The sequence below is a fragment of the Gossypium arboreum genome, chromosome 1 (genome assembly GCF_025698485.1).
Source record: "Gossypium arboreum isolate Shixiya-1 chromosome 1, ASM2569848v2, whole genome shotgun sequence".
NCBI classification, from domain to species: domain Eukaryota; kingdom Viridiplantae; phylum Streptophyta; class Magnoliopsida; order Malvales; family Malvaceae; genus Gossypium; species Gossypium arboreum.
The window spans coordinates 46,916,863-46,925,682 of NC_069070.1; the positions used below are offsets into that span (position 1 = coordinate 46,916,863).

An 8,820-nucleotide genomic window follows, 5' to 3' on the forward strand; every position below is an offset into this window, starting at 1 on the left:
TTTCTGACGATGAATGTACACTTGTCTATCCTACCCGACAATGTGTTAGTAGCCGAATTAAAGGCCAAACCATTGTTGACTCATCAAATTCGTGAAGCTTAGAAAGTTGATGAGGAGTTGCTTGCAAAAGCAAAGTGAGTGTGTTACGAACAAGGAATCGGAGTTTCAAATTGATGATGACGATTGTTTGAGGTTCAAAAGTCATCTGTGTGTTCCAAAGAATTGAACTTATTTCGATAATTCGAACGAAGCCCATTGTAGCCGAATGGCAATCCACCGGGAATACGAAGATGTACAACGATTTGAGACGTCGGTTTTGGTGGCATGGTATGAAACGAGACATCTCCGACTTTGTTTGAGATGTTTAATATGTCAACAAGTGAAAGCGGAACATCAAGTGCCTTCAGATTACTTCACCGATTACGATACCCGAGTGGAAGCGGATCGAATCACAATGGACTTTGTGTCCGGACTGCCATTATCGGCAAGTAAGAAGGACGCGATTTGGGTTGTTGTTGATAGACCGACTAAGTCGGCTCACTTTATCCTGTGCGCACGGATTTTCATTGGATAAACTAGCTGAATTATCGTTTCTCAGTTGTGAGATTACACGGGGTACCGATTTCTGTTGTGTCGGATAGAGATCCGAGATTCACTTCGCGATTTTAGAAGAAATTGCAAGAAGCTTTGGGCACCAAGTTGCATTTCAGCACCGCCTTTCACCCCCAAACCGATGGTCAATCCGAGCGGATAATTCAGATACTTGAGGATATGTTGAGATGTTGCATCCTCGAGTTCAGTGGTTCATGGGAACGGTACTTACCTTTGATTGAATCCGCTTACAACAATAGTTTTCAATCAAGTATTAAGATGGCGCCTTACGAGGCCTTGTACGGGCGTAAATGCCGTAAACCATTGTTTTGGACCGAGCTCGGTGAGAACAAAATTTTTGGAGTGGATTTGATTAACGATGCTGAACAGAAAGTAAAAGTAATCCGTGAAAATCTGAAGATAGCCTCTGATCGTCAGAAGTCGTACGTGGATCTGAAATGAAAAGACATTGAGTATCAAGTGGGAGATAAAGTGTTTCTTAAAGTTTCGCCTTGGAAAAAGATACTCAGATTTGGCCGTAAAGGCAAATTGAGCCCGAGGTTCATCGGGCCATATGAGATATCCGAACGAGTCGGTCCAGTTGCGTATCATTTGATTTTACCCCCTGAACTTGAAAAGATTCACGACGTCTTTCATGTTTCGATGCTTCGGCGCTATAGATCTGATCCGTCGCACGTAATTAGTCCATCAGAGGTTGAAATTCAATCCGATATGAGTTATAAAGAAGAACCGATTCATATCCTAGCTCGTGAAGTGAAGGAGTTGCGAAACAAAAGGGTTCCGTTAGTAAAAGTGTTATGGCTCAAACACGGGATGGAAGAAGCTACTTGGGAACCCGAGAGCTCTATGAAAGAGTGTTACCCAAACCTATTTACCGGTAAGATTTTCAGGGACGAAAATTTCTTAAGTGGGGGAGAGTTGTGACAGCCCAAAATTGACCCTAGTCGGGAAGTGGTTTCGGGACCGCTAAACCGAGTCACCGAAATGTTTGAATGTAATATTTATTGTCTAGAATATGTAATTATGAATGTGTGAAAATTTCAAGTTTCGATTTAGCCGATTGCATGTGAATTCAGTTAGTAGGACTTGTGTGACACTTTTGAAAAGTGAAAGGCTAATCTATAAGGACCTAATAGTGCATGTAGTCAAAGGGAGGACTTGCATGTCAAATTCCCCCAAGTTGTAGTGGCCGCCATGACAAGGAATCATGGGCTAAACATGTCATGAAACATGTTTTGTTGGTGCATTAGGGAGAAACAATAAACAAATAAGTATGGGTAATAAAGAAAGAAAAAAAATGTGTGTGTAAGTGAAACCCCCCATTGCCGTGCATTGTGGAAGAGAAAAGAAAAAAAAAATTGTTCATCCATCTTTTCATTCTCTCTTGACCGAAAATACTAGAGGAAGGAAGGAATTTTGCTTCATGTTTGTTTTGGAAGAAGATTAGGAAGAGGTTGGCTATACTTGCATCAAGATTAAGGTATGTTTGAGGTTGTGCCATGAGATTCATGCATGTTTTTAGTTGCTAGCTTGATGTTCTTGGTAGCCCATGGTTCAAATCTTTGCTATGTCATGGGAATGAAATTCGCCAAAGTAAATGTGGTGTTAATGCCATTGCATGCTAAATATCAAGCTTGATAATGATACATGTGATGGGGATTGAGGACTCTTAGATTTTCTTTTAGCATTTTGAATGAGATACTAAGTTCTTTGTTTAATCATGACCAAAATTATGGTGTTGTGATGTATTCGCCATGGTACATCCATAAGTGTGATTTATGCTCATTGCATGGAAAGTAAGATTTGTGTATTGAAATTTTGTTCATGTTTAGTTACAATCAACTTGAGATTCGGCTCTAGCATATATATATGTATATATGTTTGCACACGATGTATTGGTATGACATATATGCTATTTCAAGGTGTATATTTGCTTGTAATGATGTCTCGATTATGAAGTAAATAAGAGATGTGTATTGAGCTACGATATGTAATGCGTTAGTAGTAAAATGTAAGCTGTTTTTGTGTGGTATTAAGTGTATAATTGGCCTCAACATGGACATGTATATTTGGCCACATGAGGGAAATTGGTGTGCATGCATTCGGTTAGAGGCAAGCATATTGATGCCTATTCTTGGCTTAGAAAATTCGCTAAGAGGAATATTAACTAATGTGTTGAGTTCGATTCATGATTTCGTACATATGCGACTTTGATGCCTAATGAGTATATATATATTGGCTAAGTATCTTGAATTCCTCTTCGATGCTCAAATGATAAAAACAATTTATTTGTTAAATTAAGCTCAAGAGCAAAGGGAGCTAAATCCGATAAGGGAAGGAAAAAGTCGTCGAATAGCCGTAAATCGTTCGACCACGTCCGAGGTAAGTTCTCGAGTAATAGAGCTTAAATTCGAATTGATTAGATCATGTTTAAAGCAAATTAAAATCATGCTCTTTGTGTGTGGCTATTGAGCCGAAATTGCAAGTGTAAAAAGTGCCTTGTGTTTGAGTTTTGCTATTGAAAATGAAATACGAATGTGTCATAATTTATTGATAATTGTGCTCGGTTATTTGAATGATGTCCGGGCTAAGGCCCGAAGGCTTTGTGCTAAGTGACTATATCCGGACTAGGATTCGAAGGCATTCGTGCGAGTTAATAAATCCGGGCTAAGCCCGAAGGCTTTGTGCTAAGTGACTATATCCGGACTAGGATTCGAAGGCATTCGTGCGAGTCGCTATAACTGGGCTTCGTCCCGAAGGCATTTGAGCGAGTCATTATATCCGGTTAAATTCCGAAGGTACGTGATTCTAGAATAAGCGATCTTGTTGTAAAATTTCAGTTAATGCGCTTGAAAAAAATTCCAGCAATGAGGTATGTTCATATGAGCTTGAATTAGTTGATTCCCTTCGAATAATATTCGCTCAGTCGAGTAATGAGTTTTCGGTATTTGACTAAGGTGATCCCTTATGTATGAACATAGGGGTTGGAATGTGAAATGAGTATGATATTGAGAATTTGTGCATATGAAATTATCCGTTAGCTTTATGAATGCTATGCTTTTGTTGTGCTAGAATTTCTTGCTCAAACTTACTAAGCATAAATTGCTTACTCCATTTTCTCTGTTTCTGCTTTATAGATTTTGCTCGTTAGCTATCGGATTCGGGATCATTGAAGTCTAAGTCATCCACACTATCAAAGCCTCCATTTTGGTATAATTTTGGTTGAACTTTGAAATAGCATGTATAGGACTACCCTTTTGTTGAAGGTCATGTACCTTTCGGTTTTGTGTAAACTTGGATAGCCATGCGAAAATGGCTTATATACGTTTTTAGTATAATAATATAATCGTTTGTATGTTGATCATTATGGGGTCTAGAATTGTTTTGAAACGATTAGCCATCGGAATGGTTAATCATGATCACACTTTGTGCTATGTATGCAAAAAGGGCCAATTGAATCATGGAAATCATGAAATAGGTAAAGCCTACCTTAAAGGCAGATGCTGACTGCAGCAGTGATGTGGATGTGAAAAATCACTAAAAATAGTAGGAATGGTATTAAATAGTGAATAAATTATGTAAATGAACCTTGATGAGTCTACCTTCATATGGAAGAAACGAAACAGTTATAGGAGTTACATGTTAAGAGATATTAAAGTTCTTGTGAAACAGGGCCAGAACGGTTTCTGGATCCCCTGTTCCGACCTTAGAAAATTATTGTAAATTAACCAGAGATAATTAGGAGTCATGCCATATATGTATAGATTCCGCTCTGAGTCTAGTTTCTATAGAAACAAACGGTATCAGTATTGAAGCTCTGTACAGGGAGATATCCATTTCGTAACGCACGAAGGTCAGTGTAGTCGATCCCTGCAACAGGGGAGACTTTAACTAATAAAATGTACCAATTGGCTCGACAAAAAATTCTGGAAAAAAATCTGTAGATGTACATATGAGTCTAGTTTCAGGGAAAAATTACGAAACAAATTTTCAAGCTCTGAAACTCAAGATATGATTTTTAAGGAGACAGTGATGCAGTAACCAGCTTGTCTGGAAATTTCTAAATGGACTGTGAAAATAGTTAAGTCTGTGTGCACCTTGTGTTCGATTCCGGTAACGGACTCGGGTACGGGGTGTTACATTTCCAACCCTTGGACATCGATCACAATTCTTTACCTAAGCATATGCATCCTTGAATAGGGTTGGCAAAAAGAATCCGGCTTGCAATACTTTGGCCGCAGTATGAGTACCTCCGAAATGTCCCCCACTCGGAGCTGAGTGACAATGGTATAGAATCTTTTGCACTTCTTCTTCTGCCACGTATCTCCTAATCATTTGATCTGTGCACTTTTTAAACAAATATGGCTCTTTCCAGAAATAGTACTTCACATCGTGAAGAAATGTTTTCCTTTGATGATATGTCTTGTAAATCGACATCAAACCACAAGCTAAATAGTTAGAAATATCAGCAATCCAAGGGGTATTATGGACAAGATATACCTTTAATATGTGTTCATCTAGAAACGTCTCTTGAATTGGCATAAGAGTAGAGTTCCCTTCTTGCAGCTCCAATCTACACAAATGGTATGCTACTTGGTTTTCCACTCCCATTCAATCTTGAATTTCTAGATCGAACTCTTAACGTAGAAGCACCCACCGGATCAGTCTTAGTTTAGCATCTTTCTTGGCAAGTAAATATTTAATTGCTGAGTGGTCCATATAGACAGTCACCTTGGTACCTACAAGATAAGATCGAAACTTGTCAAAAGCAAACACAATAGCAAGTAACTCATTCTCTGTTACTATAATTTAGTCGAGCTTCTGTTAGAGTTCGACTTGCATAGTAGATTGGATGAAAAACTTTGTTCCTTCACTGACCCATGATAGCTCCTATCGTTGAGTCTTTTGCATCAGACATCAATTCAAATGGAAAATCCCAGTTTGGTGTGACGATTATGGGTGCCAAAACTAATCGACTCTTCAAATCATTGAAAGCTCTTAAGCACTTTTCATCAAATTAGAACGTCATGTCCTTCTCCAATAATTTGCATAAGGGTTTAGCAATTTTGGAGAAGTCCTTGATAAATCTTTGATAGAAACCGGTGTGGCCAAAAAAGCTCCTAACACCTTTTACAGATGTTGGAGGTGGGAGTTTCTCTATAAGACCTATCTTTGCTTTATCAACCTATATTCCATGTCTTGTTATCCGATGCCCTAGAACAACACCTTCTCGTACCATGAAATGACACTTTTCCCAATTGAGTACAAGGTTTGTTTCTTCACATCACCTTAGTACCTTGGCTTGATTGGCTAGCCAATCATTATATGTATCTCTAAATACTGAAAAATCATCCTCAATTTTTCCTTCTGGATGTGCTAAGGATCGATTTGCTAATTGAAGTGTAACCATAGTATGTCTAACTTCACCTATCCCCAACTTCTTAAATATTGACATAGGCATCAAGTTAATACTCGCACCTAATTCACATAATGCCTTACCACAATATGTTGCTCCAATGTTTCAAGGGATGGTAAAACATCTAAGATCCTTCAACTTCAGGGGTAGTTTGTCTTGAAGGTATGCACTGCATTCCTTCGTCAGAGCTACCGTCTCAAATTCTTCGAGTTTTCATTTTTTGAACAGGATATCCTTCATGAATTTGACGTAGTTCGGCATTTGCTCAAGTGCTTCAACCAACAGGATGTTGATATGAAGTTGCTTAAGTAAATATAGGAACTTCTTGAATTGAATCTCCTACTTCTGCTTTTGAAGTCTTTGAGGGTAGGGTGGTGGTGGTTTCTTTACTGGAACTAGTTGATTCGTGTTTTGTGGCAATTCTGCATCTAACGGAGTTGTTAGTTAATCAGAATTAGCTGGTTCTGAAATTATTTTGTCAGGTTTTACAGATTTTGGTTCTTGTGAAACTGGAATTTCAACACTCGGTTGAACTTTCTCTGAATCTTGAGCATTAGCTTGCTCATTTTCCTCTTCGATGGTATTGGGCTCTACTGTCTTTCCACTCATTAATGTGAACGCTTCTCAAATTCTTTGTATCACTAAGTAAAACACCTTGTGGTCGATTCCTGAGTTCAATTGCAAGCTGGCCCATTTGGTTTTCCAGGTTCTTCAATGTAGCTGCTTGGCTTTGGATTAAGGCATCATTCTTAGCCATGTATGCCTTCAACAAATATTCTAAGACATTGGGTGGTTCCGCTTGGGTTGGTTTTTGAACTTGTTAGAGAAAACTAGGTGGTTGGGTCGATCTAGGTTGGGCGTAAGTATTACTAGTTCCAACCGCTTGGTGACTCCAAGAAAAATTCATGTGGTTTCACCATGATGGGTTATAGAAATTGGATTGCAGTCCTTTCCTTCCTCAATTTTGGTTCTGGTTACCTATGTAGTACATGGATTCTGGGTTTGATAGACATTCTTCAAACAAATGTCCTTCCCGACAATAGACATAGGTTATATTTTCAAATTGGGTTGGTGGCTATGCTGCAAAACTATTGGACCCATTAGTAGTAAGAGTTCTTAACATTGAGGATATTGATGATACCTAAGATTCAAGTGAAGTAAGAGCATCTACTTCATGTATTCTAGCAACTCGTCTTCCTGATGCTACTCGATTGGTTGGCCATTGATAATTGTTGCTGGCAATCCTCTCAATAATTTCATAAGCCTCATTGTAAGACTTAGAAAGAAAGCACCATTAGCAGAAGTGTCCACTACCATCCTCATGTGAGCATTGAGACCATTATAAAATGTCTCAAGTTGGATGCAATGTGGGATTCCGTGATGAGGGTACTTTCATAATAATTCTTTGTACCTTTCCCATGCCTCATATAAGGACTCATCATCCATTTGTTGGAAAGCAGTGATCTCATTCCTCAACTTAGCATTCTTGCTAGGCGGGAAATACTTCATAAGGAATCTTTATGCTAACTCTTGCCATGTGGAAATTGAATTCGGTGGCAATGAATTCAACTAGGCTCGAATTTTGTCCCTTAGCGAATGCGAGAACAGCTTCAATCATAATGCATATTCAGGTACCCCGCCTAACTTGAAAAAATTGCTCACCTCCATAAATAGTATTAGTGTAGGTGAGGATCTTCGGTAGGCATTCCACTGAATTGGCCCATCGTCTGAAGCCTCTGGAACATGACTGGCTTCAGCTCGAACTGTTGTGTCTCAATTTTGGGTCTCCTAATACCCAGATTAAAATCATGAAACACTGGCATGGCATACTGTCTTAAAGCGTTATCCCTATCATCAGCAATAAGGATAGGATTCTGAGTAGGGTTTGCTCCGTTTCCTTAATTTGGATTTTCGAAGTTCATTTCTTCGGTCTTTTTCTGATTTGCTTGTCTTCTTCGCTCTCGAAAAGTTAATTCTATCTCAGGGTCTACACGGAGTAGGTCAATAATCCAGTCAATACTCATAAACACCTGAAATAATCATAGAAATATTAATTAAGTTAAAAAAATTAAATAGAAAATTAAACCAAAATGTAAACTAACAAATTCACAAATAACGACTTTTTAAAACAGTCTGCAGCAATGGCGCCAAAAACTTGGAACGACGGAAATGTGCAAGTGTACACAAACGCAACTAATAATAAAGTGACAAGTAAATATCGAGTTATCATACCCAGAAGGGCTGTGAAAAGAATTCTTTATGAATACTATTTAAAACACATTGGTGAAGAAAAATATTTTGTTTGAAGAGGGTGATTAAAAACTAAGATTTTAAACTAAGTAAACTAAAAAATAAATCTCAAATGCACGATTTCAAAATATGATTTAATCAAGATGACATAATTGTGTTGGATTAATTACATTTCTTTAACTTAGAATTATTAAACTCATGTTTATGTTGTTACAAATAAATTCAGGACAACTTGGTAATTTGCTAACTTATGAACATACTCACCTACACAAATCCATTCATCTCTTAACATATCCCTATGTCAATTCAAACGATTAAATAGATTTTAATAAGCAAACATGTTATTGCACATACATACTCATTAAATTGAACTAATCTCTTGCATATCCCTATGTCAATTCAAACAATTAATTAAATCTAATGAGCATATAAAAGAATATGTGAGGTAACAAGGTATTCTTACCTTGAAGCAGTTTAATCACAAAAATCTTGCAACTTATGCAAGGCAAGTGTATCGCCAGATACATTGCTAATTTAACCTT

The 8,820-nt window shown here is 37.9% G+C and overlaps 1 non-coding gene across 1 annotated transcript; it reads left to right on the forward strand.

Annotated features, from left to right (window-relative positions):
- Window positions 1-7,400: 7,400 nt before the first annotated feature.
- On the forward strand, window positions 7,401-7,507 carry LOC128282318 (small nucleolar RNA R71). The gene has a single exon (XR_008272556.1). It is a non-coding gene; the product is annotated as a small nucleolar RNA R71 (small nucleolar RNA).
- Window positions 7,508-8,820: the final 1,313 nt, after the last annotated feature.